Raw genomic sequence first — 18313 nt, forward strand, 5'->3', positions numbered from 1 at the left:
CTCTCTCTCTCTCTCTCTCGCTCTCTCTGCCTCTGCACAACTGAATGTAAATAGTTACTCCAGATATTGACTGAATATTGGAGAATTGCAATTCACCTTCTGTCCCCATCAAGGAACAATCCCCTTGTGCCTGGTTGCAAAGATACAATATTTTAGACCATGATGACATGTAAACATGATAACATGTTTGGACATGCTTTCTGACATTCCTCTAGCTATGTACTGCCCTTAACCACAACAACTCACTCTGATATATTTTCTGGATAATATCAATTTCTTCAGTTCTTTGAAAATTTTATTTTTTTACTGAAGCAAATCAGGTTAAGAGACGTGTTCGATGACAGAGCAGCAGCTTCCATCTCCCTGCTGGTACCAAGCCCAGCCACTTACTTTCCATCCAAGGTCTCAGAATCTCACAGCATAGTGTCCGGACTTGTGGGAGTCAAGATGAAACAATGTGTACTCTGAAGGTGATAGCTGGGTATGCAAAATAGTTTAGGATAGAATTCTTTGAAATATGCGCGTTACTGTATTTTTCTGAAGTTAGAAAAAGGACTACAGAATTTGTGTGTTCTTTGAGCACACACTGAGCATATATGGAGTGGCTGTACATCCACTGTATAGCCGTGCGTTCCCCCTGGGGCCACTCGATAGTTCCCTGGTGCTTTTAGTGAACCAATGACAGATTGTAAGCACACAATCAACAATATCAAAAGCTGCATGCATCCACAACAAGTGGCAATTCATTTAATTCATCTATTTTAACAACACAATAACACATGCTAAATATTTGATCAATCCAGTCTCTGTTTTCAGTCTCATGCATTATAAATTGATTGCTTGAAATCCAGTGGTTTAGTTCATCAAAACCATATAAATTCCTGCAGAGGAACCTGCCCTGCTGTCAAATCATTCTACTCCCATGTTCTGTGGGTTGACAAAGAGCAGGGCCTAACCTAGCCTTTTGGGGGCCCTAGGCGGGACATACGGTATACTAAAGTAAGGAGTCAGACTGATAAAGGGAAGCTTTAACTAGTACAGTACTGTACGTGATGTTCTCTAACTGCCCAGTGAGACTTCGGGTTCAACTACGCAATAGGGGTCTACGGTGACCACAGCTTCCTCCTCATGTCACTTCTGTGCATAGCTGCAGAGGTTCACTTCTCCATCCTCCACAGACTACTATCCAACATGTCTGGTGGTTTCTGTGTCTAACAGGGTAACGTATGACTCTGTTGACTGTATCAAAATTATAGCGAGAATGGTCCCCCCCACCCTAAAGGCCATGTGAACTAACCTAGTTCTTCGGTCACATCTGTCACTTCCTATATTTTTTGTTAGATCTGCATTTGGGCTTTCGTTCAAACAAAAGGTAGAGCACAGGATGTAAGTTTTGCAACTTTATAGAAAATTGGTTAATGTTTTTCATTTCAAACACCTAAAGGGACATAAAAAAAAAAAAAATCAACTTCATATTCATCATTTCCAGCACCACCCCAACAACACTTATCTTCCTCTATATCTTTTATTACAAAACCTAGAAACGTGCACATTTCACAAATGTTGATGTCGGGGTAGTGCTGGAGATGATGAATTTGAAGTTGAAAAATGGTCAAATGTCCCTTTAAGAGATCAATACCCATACTTCACTATATTGTACGCATACAGTTTATATTACAGTAAATCACAATAACCAACAAATTACAGTAGTTTTCCTCTTCTATCAAAAGATTAACCAAAGAGGGATTACCCAAAACATGCAGCCAATGGATTAAATGGCTCTCCAGGACTTTCTGAAGATTGGGAGCGTTCATCATGACAGTTCAGCGGGCCCACTTCACAGTCCACACATCCTCTCATGAAACCAGAGAGCAGAGCAGTCTCAGTGCCTCAGAAGCCAAACCAGGCATGCACTGCCTCACTACATCATTAAGCTAGGACACTGGTGTTTGATGCAGTGTCTAACCATGCTGATAAAACACTGCTAGCAGTGAGTGGCTGCTAATGATCTCCGATCTCTGCCTCTATCCCGAGTATCTTGGCTCTCTGTGTGACCTGTGTTGAACCAGTCTTTCTAACAGGACTGTGCTGTCAGCCCCTTGGTACTTTAGCAGACTTCCTTTACAGGTACTACGGTATGCCAGTGTCAAACATGGGTTTCAATACTATTTCAGGTATTTCAATTACTTTCAAAGACATTTGGAAGTAAGAAATTAAGATATCTTTCAAGTAGTTACTTGAAACACCCAAATATACTGACTCAAATACACTCCCATTAATTTAACCCAGGTATTTAAAATGGTATTTGAAATAATTTATTTGAACACAGGTCTGTGTTGGGCTCATGTTTTCTAATGTCTTTCACAAGCTCTGCTCTGACCTCAGTGCTTGGGAGGCATGAGTGTTCAGCGCAGTGGGGTCTCCATCCTGTTTGGTGTACATGCTAGACCCAGGACAAGGCTCCAGGGTGTGTGCTGTCCGGATGTTACTATGAAAAGGGAGTCATAGGGCTGCCATGGTGACCATACGCCCACTTTAGGGAAGCCATGTTTCCTGGACACTTTTCTTTTTGCACCATCTCTGACCCCTCCTCCCTTTCGAGACTGCGTCCTGTACAGCAGGAAGTGATGTAATATGCATCCTGACCTTATTAACCCTCAGAGGAAGGGTGTCATCATCATATCTCTCCCTCCAATCATGGCTAACTGGACTGTTGTATCAGAGAGAGAGACCAGGCAGCCTTCAGCCTACCAACCATAAGTCTCTGTTCAACTCCTGACCTACATCTCACATGAAGATTACATCTGATGCGTTTTTAAGCTCCTTCTCATCAGCAAATTGTTTTGAGGGTGAAAAACAGCAACAACAAAAGCATTTGTGAATAAATGATATATTATATTTGGTGTAGCCTACAGTAGGGTACATGCTTGAAATGTATTTCCTTCAGGCCCAGCTCTGGGAAAAAAAGATCACCATAGGCAGCCATTCGATGTGATCAATGACCAGGATTGGTATCCGCCCCATGGCCATATCAGACCTATCAGGTGACAAACTGGTTCCTTATGGAAGGTTTCAGTAGGCGTCTAGGTTTACAGATCCTTGATGGGCTCACAGATTCTATTGTATGTTACTATCTCTGTTGAAGATAGAAACTGGTTCCTTATGGAAGGTTTCAGTAGGCGTCTAGGTTTACAGATCCTTGATGGGCTCACAGATTCTATTGTATGTTACTATCTCTGTTGAAGATAGAAACTGGTTCCTTATGGAAGGTTTCAGTAGGCGTCTAGGTTTACAGATCCTTGATGGGCTCACAGATTCTATTGTATGTTACTATCTCTGTTGAAGATAGAAACTGGTTCCTTATGGAAGGTTTCAGTAGGCGTCTAGGTTTACAGATCCTTGATGGGCTCACAGATTCTATTGTATGTTACTATCTCTGTTGAAGATAGAAACTGGTTCCTTTGTTATTAAACAGCTATATGCCGTTACTGACGCTGCAATCTGCCGTTGAAAATATCTGACTCCCCTGATCTGTTTCTGTTTTTGGCTCATGGTTCTCCACGCACATGTGGGATTAAAATGATCTCTTGAAATTGGGAGCAGGACAGATTACTATGATAACTCAAACCAAAGGCCATCAAGAGTATGTATTTCTGTACTTCTGGAATGATTTCAAAAACCCTCATTAGAACTGCAGAGAAGTGCGATACGATAACAAGGATTCCAAACATACGTGTCACTAGACCTCAAAGCAACATCGTGTGTTATACAATTTTCCTCATTGCATACTAGTATTCTATGCTGAATCACAGTACTGCCACCAACTCTGCAACCTCTGTCCTCCAAATCACAGTACTGCCACCAGCTCTGCAACCTCTATCCTCCATATCACAGTACTGCCACCAGCTCTGCAACATCTGTCCTCCATATCACAGTACTGCCACCAGCTCTGCAACATCTGTCCTCCAAATCACAGTACTGCCACCAGCTCTGCAACCTCTGTCCTCCATATCACAGTACTGCCACCAGCTCTGCAACCTCTGTCCTCCAAATCACAGTACTGCCACCAGCTCTGTAACCTCTGTCCTCCAAATCACAGTACTGCCACCAGCTCTGCAACCTCTGTCCTCCATATCACAGTACTGCCACCAGCTACGCAACCTCTGTCCTCCAAATCACAGTACTGCCACCAGCTACGCAACCTCTGACCACCAAATCACAGTACTGCCACCAACTCTGCAACCTCTGTCCTCCATATCACAGTACTGCCACCAGCTCTGCAACCTCTGTCCTCCAAATCACAGTACTGCCACCAGCTACGCAACCTCTGACCACCAAATCACAGTACTGCCACCAACTCTGCAACCTCTATCCTCCATATCACAGTACTGCCACCAGCTCTGCAACCTCTGTCCTCCATATCACAGTACTGCCACCAGCTCTGCAACCTCTGTCCTCCAAATCACAGTACTGCCACCAGCTCTGTAACCTCTGTCCTCCAAATCACAGTACTGCCACCAGCTCTGCAACCTCTGTCCTCCAAATCACAGTACTGCCACCAGCTACGCAACCTCTGTCCTCCAAATCACAGTACTGCCACCAGCTCTGCAACCTCTGTCCTCCAAATCACAGTACTGCCACCAGCTCTGCAACCTCTGTCCTCCAAATCACAGTACTGCCACCAGCTACGCAACCTCTGTCCTCCAAATCACAGTACTGCCACCAGCTCTGCAACCTCTGTCCTCCATATCACAGTACTGCCACCAGCTCTGCAACATCTGTCCTCCAAATCACAGTACTGCCACCAGCTCTGCAACATCTGTCCTCCAAATCACAGTACTGCCACCAGCTCTGCAACCTCTGTCCTCCATATCACAGTACTGCCACCAGCTCTGCAACATCTGTCCTCCAAATCACAGTACTGCCACCAGCTCTGCAACCTCTGTCCTCCATATCACAGTACTGCCACCAGCTCTGCAACATCTGTCCTCCATATCACAGTACTGCCACCAGCTCTGCAACATCTGTCCTCCATATCACAGTACTGCCACCAGCTCTGCAACATCTGTCCTCCATATCACAGTACTGCCACCAACTCTGCAACCTCTGTCCTCCATATCACAGTACTGCCACCAACTCTGCAACCTCTGTCCTCCATATCACAGTACTGCCACCAGCTCTGCAACCTCTGTCCTCCAAATCACAGTACTGCCACCAGCTCTGCAACCTCTGTCCTCCAAATCACAGTACTGCCACCAGCTCTGTAACCTCTGTCCTCCAAATCACAGTACTGCCACCAGCTACGCAACCTCTGTCCTCCAAATCACAGTACTGCCACCAGCTCTGCAACCTCTGACCACCAAATCACAGTACTGCCACCAGCTACGCAACCTCTGACCACCAAATCACAGTACTGCCACCAGCTCTGCAACCTCTGTCCTCCAAATCACAGTACTGCCACCAGCTCTGCAACCTCTGTCCTCCAAATCACAGTACTGCCACCAGCTACGCAACCTCTGTCCTCCAAATCACAGTGATTGGTGCTTACGATACGTTAGGGCCTAAATCGACTATTGGGGATGATTGATTTAGGAAAATTGAGCTAATTAACTGTGTGTTCACACTGTGCCCAGCAGCCAATCCCAGGGCCTGTTATTGATCCCAGCTCTGCCTGATACATTTGGATTCACACTGCATAACTACCATTTCATTGGAAACACAAAACGGGTTTCAAAGACTAAAAACAGCCAGTGGGTGTGTTATTGCACACAAAATTGGTTTCAGGAAATAAAGTAATCCCAATGCTGCTACTCCCTCACACTTCCTCCAATCACCCTTCATCCTTCCCCTCTGCTTCTGCCCGCTGAGTAGGGTCTGGGCCAGGTCCAGAGACTGCTAAGTGATTGGTTCTGGCACACTCCTTTTGTCCCATATTTTATCTCGGTTTTTATTTATTTCATAGAGTTAGCAGATGTCTGTCTGAGTTGTTGGTCTCCAAAGACACATAGTTCCTCTACTCAATAGATTGACTTAGAGTAGAGGTTAGCTGTCAAGGTGGCAGTGGGGAAGGAGGGAAGTGGAAAGGTTCTTAGGAACCACCCTGTACAGGATCACATGATCGCGTCTCAGAGGTCAGATGTTGATCTGAGGAGTGGCAATTGACAGATGATAGCATGATGGTAATGAGGAGAACAGGTCTCCCTGACTGCTTCTGGCACGTCTCCAGGCTGAGTCACAGCAGTCAGTGGGAGTGCAAACACACGACCCTCACTGCCTTCCACACATGCTCCTTATCGCTTCCCAACCTTCTACCTTCCTACCCTCGTGAGTTTAAAGTATATGTCACTGGACACACAAAGGAAGTTTCAAAAAAATGATTGTCACCTCTCATTTCCAATGTCATTTTGCTAAGCCTTTAATGTCACCTTGCAGAGTGTGTTTGGCTGCTGTCTGCCTGTGTGTCCTCCAGTGGGGGACCTTGTGACATAGTGTACTGGGCATCTGTTTCTGCTGTTGGTCTGTGGAGGTCAAGCCCACCTTTAGGCTGTGCTGATGTTAGCATCTGCTGAAGACAACTAAAAACAGATTCCTATTTGAGAGGAGGCTGTCCTCCCGCAAATCTGTCCTTCAGAAATGGAACATATGTCTGTCGTGCTATCAATTATTAATGAGGGGGAAAAGAGGGGGCTAGAGTTAGACAGTGTTGAATAATTCATGAGGCAGCCCCCCCAAGCCCACTCTCTGACCATGGGACTTGGGCCATCCAAAACATCAGCCATACCCTTATTTTTGTTATCTCATAGAACTGTACATGGAATTGTGTACTGCCATATCGTGTGTGTGTGTGTGACTTCTATAAATATGTGTGTGAGAAAGCTCCAATTTAGTCATCTCACAGTTGAAGTCATCTGAAGTTTTGGATTCGATACTGTAAAACAGTCTCAGTTCTTATGAGTCCCTTCCTCTTTGGAAATCTCTGATATCATAGAAGTGTGTGTGTGTGTGTGTGTGTGTGTGTGTGTGTGTGTGTGTCTGGAAACAAAAGTATTTGCCAGTTTTACTGTTATTCTGATCATTGATAAAACATATTGCATCTGTGTTTTACCATGCTTATTGAAACATATAAATGTACAATATGTCATGAACTAAGCATGTTTAAATCTGATGTTACCTCCTATTTCAGTGAAAGAAAGGCAGAAAGAGGAAGTTGGTTCAGAAACCCTGACTTCCTCTTTTACTGAAACTACCAACTAAAAGAGTTATGATCAGCGGCGTAGGAGCGACTCTGACATGGGGACACATTTAGCTAAACATAAGTTTACACCTCACACACATGGTTATGGGCTTAAAAAGGGGCACGCTCCAGGATATAAATAAAAAATTTAATAAAAAGGTTTTAAATGCTAATTTTTGGTCACTTTTGTGAAAAGGATACAGACAAATCGTAGCCCTTTCCTGCAGTAAAATGACCTAGTGGCCTCATCATTTAAAAAAAAAATCTGGTGTATCTATGTCAAACAGTTTTGTTGTATATAACGTTTAATATTGGGATGCAAACACAAAATGTAATACATTTCAACTCTATATCTGACATGGTACAAGTGTCTTCTTTATAAGCCCATGACCATGTGTGTGAGGTGTATACTTTTGTTTCAAAGTAGATTTCAAAGTTACTTTACCCGGTGCAGTGAGTAATGATGGTGCTGCTGCACAGTGCCGTTTCTATCACTCACACACTGCCACACTGCTTGTAACAATCAAGAGTGAGAATGAAGCAGTCAGTGGGGGTGGGGAAAGTGACTCACGTTCCAGCAGCGGAGGCCATTTAAAAATAAAAATCCCTCAATGAATGTGGTGATTCTCTAGCGTGTTATACCTGCTTCTAACATTGGGGGGCGGGGGAGACATGTCCCCTCTGTCCCCCCCGGCTCCTACGCCCTTGGGGATGATACATCTTTGTCTCTCTCGCTCTATGCCATCTTACATTAGTACGTCCATCAATCATCACTGTGATAAAGCATTTGAACATTTTCACTATGGTATTGGTAATTCGCATGCTCAAAGGACTTGTTTGTGTGGGTATATGGGAGTGCATGGCATGCGTGCAAGAGTTGGTCGGAGTGAATGTGTCTGTGTCGTTCTTTGTGTGCCTTTGCTGACTCTATGAAAGAGTGTAAACGCCACAGTGGCAGGAAGAACAGCTGTCCCTCTGCAACTGCACTGTGTGATTCTGCCCGTGACTTTCTATCTCTGTGCGTGTGTGTGTGTGTGTGTGGGGGGGGGGGTGCACTTGTGTGTGCAGGCGTGTGTGGGGGTGTATGTGTGTGACAAAAATGAGAGGGGAACTGACCCTCACTTCATCACTGCTGCTATTATGTGAAGCTGAACTGCACACTGTTCTTCCTCTCCTATCTGTGCAGCTGGCTCTGAGGCCGAGAGACTGTCCACCAATAGCATTTCTAGCAGTCTGAACTGTCACCCCTACCCTGTCCTCTCAGAGAGGAAGAGACACTGGCCTCCCTCACTTCCTCACTATCCCCGCTATTGTGCTTCGAAATTAAGCCTAGTCCTCCTGAAACGGCTGCACCGCCTACACTTGTTCTCTCTCTCTCTCTCTCTCTCTCTCACACACACACACACACACACACACACACACACACACACACACACACACACACACACACACACACACCTACCCAGCTAAGCTCTGCATATGACCCCAAATTCTTTCATTATAAATCTCCACTCTAACCACCCCTATGAGACCTAATGTTGATTGGTTACATTTAACTTGTGTTTTGTCCCTAAAACAACACCAGCTGCACCACGGTCTGTCCTCTTGTAACCAATGTTCTATATGACGTTGTATTTGTGTGGAATAGAGTTCCATGTAGTCATGGCTCTATGTAGTACTGTGAGCCTCCCATACTCTGTTCTTGACTTGGGGACTGTGAAGAGACCTCTGGTGGTATGTCTTGTGGGGTATGCATGGGTGTCTGAGCTGTGTGCTAGTAGTTTAAACAGACAACTGGGTGCATTCAACATGTCAACACCTCTTACAAAAACAAGTAGTGATGAAGTCAATCTCTCTTCCACTTTGAGCCATGAGAGATTGACATGCATGTCATTATTGTTAGCTCTCCGTGTACTTTTAAAGGTTAGCCGTGCTGCCCTGTTCTTAGCCAACTGCAATTTTCTCAAGTCCCTCTTTGTGGCATCTGCCCACACTACTGAACAGGAGTCAAGGTGTGACAAAACTAGGGCCTGCACGACCTGCCTTGTTGATAGTGTAGGCAGAGCAGCGCTTTATTATGGACAGACTTCTCCCCATCTTAGCTACTGTAGTATCAACATGTTTGACCACGACAGTTTACAAACCAGGGATACTCCAAGCAGTTTAGTCACCTCAACTTGCTCAATTTCCAGATTATTTATTACGAAATGTAGTTGAGGTTTAGGGTTTAGTGAATGATTTGTTCCAAATACAATGCTTTTAGTTTTGGAAATATTTAGGACTAACTTATTCCCTGCCACCCATTCTGAAACTGACTGCAGCTCTTTGTTAAGTGTTGCAGTGGTTTCACTTGGTGTAGTAGCTGATGTGTATAGTGTTGAGTCATCCTCATACATAGACACACAGGCTTTACTCAAAGCCAGTGGCACGTCGTTAGTAAAGATTGAGAAAAGCAAGGGGCCTAAACAGCTACCCTGGTGACTGACTGAAAGGACAGTGGTTACGGTTGCCTGTCTTCCACCTCATAGGTAGATACCTGGCATCAGACAAGCCATCCTGCTGCTCTCTCTAGCGTCAATATCAACTTAGGGCTCTGTCTCCCCTATGTACTCTTTACATTGCCCTGGAACTACATGCCAATATGTTAACTGTGCCTGATGACACAAGCTAATTTTGCTCCTTTCCATGTGCAGGCTACATCTGTTTGTGTGTGTCATGCTTCATAGTTCAACCATCAGAGTGTCACCAAACCATTAATGCCTCTTTAAGGGAGTGGAGGGTGAGAAAGAGACCCAAGCACATTGATTTAGTTGAAATCAATGGCAAACGCTTTTGTAAGGTATGATAAAGTAAACAGACACAGAAGCTACTGTCTGGTTGTATTTGGAATAATATTGGGAGTGGAACTGGAGATGAGTATCAGTGTAGTAACTAAGTGATGATAAGTAATGATAATGACTAAAGGAGAGTATCAGTGTAGTAACTAAGTGATGATAAGTAATGATAATGACTAACTAAAGGAGAGTATCAGTGTAGTAACTAAGTGATGATAAGTAATGATAATGACTAACTAAAGGAGAGGATCAGTGGAGTAACTAAGTGATGATAAGTAATGATAATGACTAACTAAATGAGAGTATCAGTGTAGTAACTAAGTGATGATAAGTAATGATAATGACTAACTAAAGGATAGTGTCAGTGTAGTAACTTAGTGATGATAAGTCATGATAATGACTAACTAAAGGAGAGTATCAGTGTAGTAACTAAGTAATGATAATGACTAAAGGAGAGTATCAGTGTAGTAACTAAGTGATGATAAGTAATGATAATGACTAAAGGAGAGTATCAGTGTAGTAACTAAGTGATGATAAGTAATGATAATGACTAAAGGAGAGTATCAGTGTAGTAACTAAGTGATGATAAGTCATGATAATGACTAACTAAAGGAGAGTATCAGTGTAGTAACTAAGTAATGATAATGACTAAAGGAGAGTATCAGTGTAGTAACTAAGTGATGATAAGTAATGATAATGACTAAAGGAGAGTATCAGTGTAGTAACTAAGTGATGATAAGTAATGATAATGACTAAAGGAGAGTATCAGTGTAGTAACTAAGTGATGATAAGTAATGATAATGACTAAAGGACAGTATCAGTGTAGTAACTAAGTGATGATAAGTAATGATAATGACTAAAGGAGAGTATCAGTGTAGTAACTAAGTGATGATAAGTAATGTTAATGACTAACTAAAGGAGAGTATCAGTGTAGTAACTAAGTGATGATAAGTAATGATAATGACTAAAGGAGAGTATCAGTGTAGTAACTAAGTGATGATAAGTAATGATAATGACTAAAGGAGAGTATCAGTGTAGTAACTAAGTGATGATAAGTAATGATAATGACTAAAGGAGAGTATCAGTGTAGTAACTAAGTGATGATAAGTAATGATAATGACTAAAGGAGAGTATCAGTGTAGTAACTAAGTGATGATAAGTAATGATAATGACTAAAGGATAGTATCAGTGTAGTAACTAAGTGATGATAAGTCATGATAATGACTACATGATAGCATCAGTGTAGTAACTAAGTGATGATAAGTAATGATAATGACTAAAGGAGAGTATCAGTGTAGTAACTAAGTGATGATAAAGTGGGGGAAAAGGTATTTGATCCCCTGCTGATTTTGTACGTTTGCCCACTTACAAAGAAATGATCAGTCTATAATTTTAATAGTAGGTTTATTTGAACAGTGAGAGACAGAATAACAACAACAAAAATCCAGAGAAACGCATGTCAAAAATGTTATAAAATGATTTTCATTTTAATGAGGGAAATAAGTATTTGACCCCTCTGCAAAACAAGACTTAGTACTTGGTGGCAAAACCCTTGTTGGCAATCACAGAGGTCAGACGTTTCTTGTAGTTGGCCACCAGGTTTGCACACATCTCAGGAGGGATTTTGTCCCACTCCTCTTTGCAGATCTTCTCCAAGTCATTAAGGTTTCGAGGCTGACGTTTGGCAACTCGAACCTTCAGCTCCCTCCACAGATTTTCTATGGGATTAAGGTCTGGAGACTGGCTAGGCCACTCCAGGACCTTAATGTGCTTCTTCTTGAGCCACTCCTTTGTTGCCTTGGCCGTGTGTTTTGGGTCATTGTCATGCTGAAATACCCATCCACGACCCATTTTCAATGCTCTGGCTGAGGGAAGGAGGTTCTCACCCAAGATTTGACGGTACATGGCCCCGTCCATCGTGCCTTTGATGCGGTGAAGTTGTCCTGTCCCCTTAGCAGAAAAACACCCCCAAAGCATAATGTTTCCACCTCCATTTTTGATGGTGGAGATGGTGTTATTGGGGTCATAGGCAGCATTCCTCCTCCTCCAAACACGGCGAGTTGAGTTGATGTCAAAGACCTCCATTTTGGTCTCATCTGACCACAACACTTTCACCAGTTGTAAAAAAATGCAAAATGTAAAAAAAAAAACGTCTTCTGAGTCATTCAGATGTTCATTGGCAGACTTCGGACGGGCCTGTATATGTGCTTTCTTGAGCAGGGGGACCTTACGGGCGCTGCAGGATTTCAGTCCTTCACGGCATAGTGAGTTACCAATTGTTTTCTTAGTGACTATGGTCCCAGCTGCCTTGAGATCATTGACAAGATCCTCCCGTGTAGTTCTGGGCTGATTCCTCACTGTTCTCATGATCATTGCAACTCCACGAGGTGAGATCTTGCATGGAGCTCCAGGCCGAGGGATATTGACAGTTCTTTTGTGTTTCTTCCATTTGCGAATAATCGCACCAAATGTTGTCACCTTCTCACCAAGCTGCTTGACGATGGTCTTGTAGCCCATTCCAGCCTTGTGTAGGTCTACAATCTTGTCCCTGACATCCTTGGAGAGCTCTTTGGTCTTGGCCATGGTGGAGAGTTTGGAATCTGATTGATTGATGGCTTCTGTGGACAGGTGTCTTTTTTCCAGGTAACAAGCTGAGGTTAGGAGCACTCCCTTTAAGAGTGTGCTCCTAATCTCAGCTCGTTACCTGTATAAAAGACACCTGGGAGCCAGAAATCTTTCTGATTGAGAGGGGGTCAAATACTTATTTCCCTCATTAAAATGCAAAGCAATTTATAACATTTTTGACATGCGTTTTTCTGGATATTTTTGTTGTTATTCTGTCTTTCACTGTTCAAATAAACCTACCATTAAAATTATAGACTGATCCTTTCTTTATCAGTGGGCAAACGTACAAAATCAGCAGGGGATCAAATACTTTTTTCCCCCACTGTAAGTAATGATAATGACTAAAGGAGAGTATCGGAGCTTGCTAGGGCACTATGCTCAGTGTTTCTGACCTAGCTATGAGGCCCCCCACCTCAGTCTGTGAGGTCACATCCTGTCTGTGTGTTTCCTGTGCGGTGGCTGTCTGTGCCGAGCCTCAGGGGCACACACAAGGGCAGGACAGACAGGCGTGCAACAGATCTGCCAGTGCCACAGCTAACCCTTCTCATTGGTAACTCTTGTTTCTTTCTCTCTCTCTCTCTCTCTTTACTGCCAATGCCATTAACATGCAAACCCAGCCAGTTTCACAATGACTCTTTCCCTCTTCTTGACTGTAACATGACGTCCAGAAAAACTATGAAGTGCTTTTTCCACATGGCTAGAGCAGTAATGATTTTCACTATATTGTATGTATCTACCCATTGATGTGATATTGTGGTAATGTTCCTGAGGTGTTGTCCCCTGACAGATTCTCCGTGCAGGGTTGTTTTCTACCTTTTTGATCTGTCTTTGCTCAGGATGGGGAAGCAGTGATGTCGTGGGAGTGTATTGAGTTAGATCTCTTTTCAGCACCACTGAATGTCACTGAGGGCATTTCTCCTATAATGGGAATCGGAACAAAGAGGACAGTAGGCGTTTGTGTGTGCTTTTTAGTGTATGTATGATATAACTGGTTGATTAATAATACTGACGACAGTAAACTCCACACACACTGCCTACAGTATTTCTGACTAGTGGGTTATTTACAGTATGCACATCTGTATCAAGGGATCAACATGTGACATGACCGACTACCACTGGTGTGAATTCATTCAAATTTACAGAAGTTATGCTTTCATTCAACTTATGCCATCTCAAAGTAATCTTTATCATCATCCTAATTATAAATAAAACACAAACATTTGTGGGGCTGGAAAGAACACGTTTCGACTTGCATTAAGACTTAATTTAGAGAAGTTAAACAACAAACCAATATGGGTTGAAACATGTTAATTTAGAGAAGTTAAACAACAAGCCAATACAGGTTGAAACATGTTCCTTCCAGTTGCACAAACACAGTACTTGATTTACTTCTCACCATCTCTCTTTCTAATCCTCCTCTCTGCCTCGCTCTCCTTTCCTTCATTCCCTCCCTCCCATCACTTTCTCCTTTTTCTCTCCTCTCCTCTCCTGTCCTGCTCATTGTGCAGTCAGGTCCTGTGCAGCAGAGCAGAGCTATAGGCCGGCTAGAGCCCAGGGACATAAATCTGAGGGTGACTCCACTCCAGAGAGGGCTGAGCTCCCATTAAGAGCATGGCCACAGAGGACAGGTGACAAAAGAGAGCACAAGCCGATTAGAGGATCCACCCAGTGGCTTACACTGCCATCCACCATCCTACCATCCTATGCTCTGCTCATAGGGGGTGGCACTGCTGGGCCACCAGCCTACCTCAGTCACACAGACATACTGCTCACTAGGAGAGATAGAGACTGGGCCTAGTCACCCAAAATGGCTCCAAATGAGGGAGATGGTGTGGTGCTGACTCATGTTTTAGAGGAGAGGATAATCTGCCCGTTAACATTGATCCATGTTGATTGGACATATTGATTATTTCTCCTAAGACACCACTGAAATCTATTTACTATAGTCTTAGTCATTCTTGCTCAGATTTGTCATTTGTCCTTGCATAAAAGATGAGAGTAGAAATAGGTCAGTTTGTCACGGCACGGTGGGAGCACCATGGTGACTTTCCTCTCTCGTGGAGCACAGTAGGCCTCAACGTAGATTGAATAGCATTTTGACAAAACTCAGGTTGTTGTCAGACAGGCGCCTGTCTATGTTGTGCTATGTGAAGACGGTTGGTTGACTGTTGAGAGGCTATACGCTGCAGCGGTCCAATGGAGAGGAGTTGCTTTTGGCATTGAAATACAATTTGGTATGCAAAGAGTGCAGTGGTGTGATCTGGAGTTGAAATCCTGGGTGACACACAGCTTTAGTACCTCTGAGACAAGCAGGGTCTGTTAGCCCCGGGGCTCTGCTAGCATCCTGCGGCACAAACGTGTACTACCGCTGCTCTCGCTATTATTTCCATCATCATCATATAAGTCATTTTGGCCTTCAATGTTTTAAGGATCTCCACTTATTAAACTGGCAAAGGACAAACATGTAACAGTTCATTTACATTTCATCTAGACATTTAAGACGTCAAGTGGTTCTGTACGTACACCCTTGATTCATCAGATGCCTCTTACTATGGAACACAATGTTGTTTAATAGATCTGTCCTCTGTGGTCAGGGGCTGGTGTAGGAATGGACAGTGATGTAGCAGTTTGATTGTGCAGGAAATACAAGTGGGCCTGATCGATCACAGAGAGTAGCTGTTCAGCCTCTCCTTTCCTCCCACTCAGCTGAAGAATTTGTGCCACAGGTCCCTGCTGACTGACAGAAAGCCTCTCATATTTAAAAAGAGTCCCAGACACCCACAGGTTTTTATAGCTCCCTACTGTGACAATACGAGTCCTAGCTAGATGAACAAATATAGACACGTACATGCTCTGACGCCAACGGCTAGTTCCCATCATTTGGGTCAAAACAGCATATTTAAAGCGCCACATTTTTAACATGTTCTAAGAAAAAGTGTTATTTTTGAGAGCGCCCGGCTTCACTACTTTAACTAGAACAGGCATACTTCTGTCACAGATACACACAGACACACATCTGAATGTTCTATACCTACAATAATACAACTATCTCCCTACTGTCCACAAACGATAAAAGTCTGAGGGCAAAGCTTTTTCCTGTTATGTTGTCAAAATAATAGAGAATATACCTTTTTTTCTCGTAGTTTGAGTACATGGGAGTCTATTTAGGCCTAAAATACTGGCGGGTATATCCATGAACCTACATTTGACTGACAAGTAAATAACTGTTGGGTTCAGATTGCTGCATTAAATAGTTGAATGTCTGTTAAGAGTGGACATTTTATCTGGCCTAACCTTCTCAAAGAACACTCAAAATAACAATAAATTTGATCCCAAGTTGAATGCCCTTTTGTAATCCTATTTTGTAATTACTTTGTTATTATTCTGATATTATTACATGATCAATTATTTTGAATATTTTAAAAGCATTTAATGAGAATTTAAGCACTGTGGTAGGGTCCGTTTCCCTCGATAAAACTGGCATCTGTCCCCATCATTTGGCAGTGTGACCTCAAAGCGTCACCAGACTCTTGTACCCATGTGCTATGTGTGTAATGACAGTGGTTGTGTGTCATGGTGGCACCAACAAATCTGCTGTAATCATCTGGCTTCAGTTACCCCCTATCACATATACAGTACATTCATTCTCAGAGAGCTTGATTTCAGAAGATTGATCTTCATACATACATACATACACACATATCCATGGGCACATCTGGCCAACCATCTAGGTTAACAGTCTAGGACCGATAACGTCACACCCTCTGCCAATCTGGCCAGGAACGCACAAAGACCATGACCAAGACCCTGTCATCAAATTTAGACAAGCACACGGCCTACCACACTCTTCAGGAAAGAGAGCAAGGACTTCACCATGCCAAGTCCCGATGCATTCATCATCATAAGGAATACCATTGTCCATTAATGACGACCACAGTGAACACCACATAGGAGGATTCATGTGGCGCAAAATAAATGAAATGGACAGTCCTTTATGTGCACTAGCTTATGTAAGCTGTCCCTCATCCCTCTCCCCTTCATCTTTCTCTTCTACACCAGCCCTCTCAATCCCTTGCATCCCCAACCCCCAAAAAGCACAACCCCCCTCACTGCCAAAATGAGAAAAAAAGGATATCCCGCATCCCTCCTTTTCTTTGCCACCTTGAAAACAACACCCTGATCCCAGCTCTGGTTCTCCATTCCATCATTGTCTGTGCACATTACATGCAGTACCCTCTCAGTCCTCTTTATCATCCCCCACACAAAAACAGGCAGGGGCTGCAGACCTAAGTCTGTAATAAAAAGTACATATATATGTATATCCTATTTCTCTTACCTTTTTGTTTCTGTGTCACTATAGTTCCTGTCTATTCACCTCTTTCATTCTCCCTGTCTTTGGCGTGCTCTCTGTCTCCTCCTCCCTCCCTCCATTCCTCCACCTGGCCCACATCTCTGGGTCCTGCAGCCCCGAGCGCCCTACAGCAAGGTCTGCAGTGACTTCATGTCAATGTCATAACACCGTTTTTAAACGAGCCCAGAACACCAGAGGGGTGGGGGGGGGGGTGGTGGGGAGACGAGCGTGAAGATAGCAGAATTTCGCTCAGACATAATTTTCTACCCCTGACAAAGCGTCCGTTCATTGTGTTGACACATCCTTTGCTCTCTCACTTCTGTACGGCAGAATGATCTGAATCTCTGGTGAAATCGACAGGAAACAAGAGCATATGCATGCTCACATAGAGGGTGTCCTGACCAAATCAATCACACTCACTATCACCAGACATAGGATATAGGGAATTAGGAATGTGTGCATTCTGAAGGCTCTGAGTAAAGAAAGACAGGGCTTACCTCCACATCTCAGCTCCGCTCCACCCTGCCTGGTATCATCCTGTTCCTTTCTGTAGCCTCCCTCCCCCCTCTCCCCATGACAGCATTTTTCTGCTATCTATCCCCACGCTGAGGCTTTTTCTCCTCCTCCCTCTTCGATTTCCCTTGTCTGCTCCCTTCTTCCCCTCTCCAAAAATAAAACTCCTCTCTGGTCAGTGTGCTTAGGAGCTCAGCTCTTCCATTCCGTTGTTCAGTCAAAAGAGGCAGGTTGATTTGTTCTGTCTCCCTCCCTCACGCTGATTCTATTTCATTCACATCACACTGAAGCCAAACCCCTCCTTCTCCTCCCCTCACACACGGCACATCCCCAATCTCTCTCCTCCCCCTCCTCTCTCTCTCTCTTTCTCTCTCTGTCAAAGAGAGGCTGAGGCAGCAATAGACAGCAAACTAGGCAGGATGTGCTCTCTTTCTCTCCCTCTCTCTCTCTCTAATCCGTATTCAAGACTAATGGTTGGATGATCAGGGTGACTAGATTAAGCGACCAATGAGTGCATCTAGCCTGTCAGCCACAATGTGCCATTCGACGTGTTTGGTTGGAGGAAAGGTTGGGGGGCAAAGGAGCATGTGTAGTGTTCTCCCTAAACATGGACCAATGGGTGGGGGCCACACTAAACAATTAAATGGTTCCCCAACAAGGAGGGTACATTGTTTACTAGATTCTCACCATTCAGAGGGCTCGCGAGTGGCGCAGCGGTCTAAGGCACTGCATCTCAGTCCAAGAGGTGTCACTGGT

At 43.8% G+C, this 18313-nt stretch overlaps 1 protein-coding gene across 5 annotated transcripts in view; it reads right to left on the reverse strand.

Moving 5' to 3' along the window:
- The window catches only part of LOC106603123 (signal-induced proliferation-associated protein 1), a 42788-nt gene extending 24849 nt beyond the window's left edge, over positions 1–17939 (reverse strand). For 4 of the 5 annotated variants that reach the window (XM_082974485.1, XM_014196390.3, XM_014196388.3 and 1 more), the window contains exon 1: positions 17542–17939. The gene's annotated coding sequence lies outside the window, so the exon portion shown is untranslated. Of the gene's footprint in view, positions 1–13506; positions 13528–17541 lie in introns of those variants that run through there. The other variant, XM_082974488.1, reaches the window with a different exon arrangement.
- Positions 17940–18313: the final 374 nt, after the last annotated feature.

Source organism: Salmo salar, chromosome 04, assembly GCF_965601325.2.
Source record: "Salmo salar chromosome 04, fSalSal1, whole genome shotgun sequence".
Lineage (NCBI taxonomy): Eukaryota > Metazoa > Chordata > Actinopteri > Salmoniformes > Salmonidae > Salmo > Salmo salar.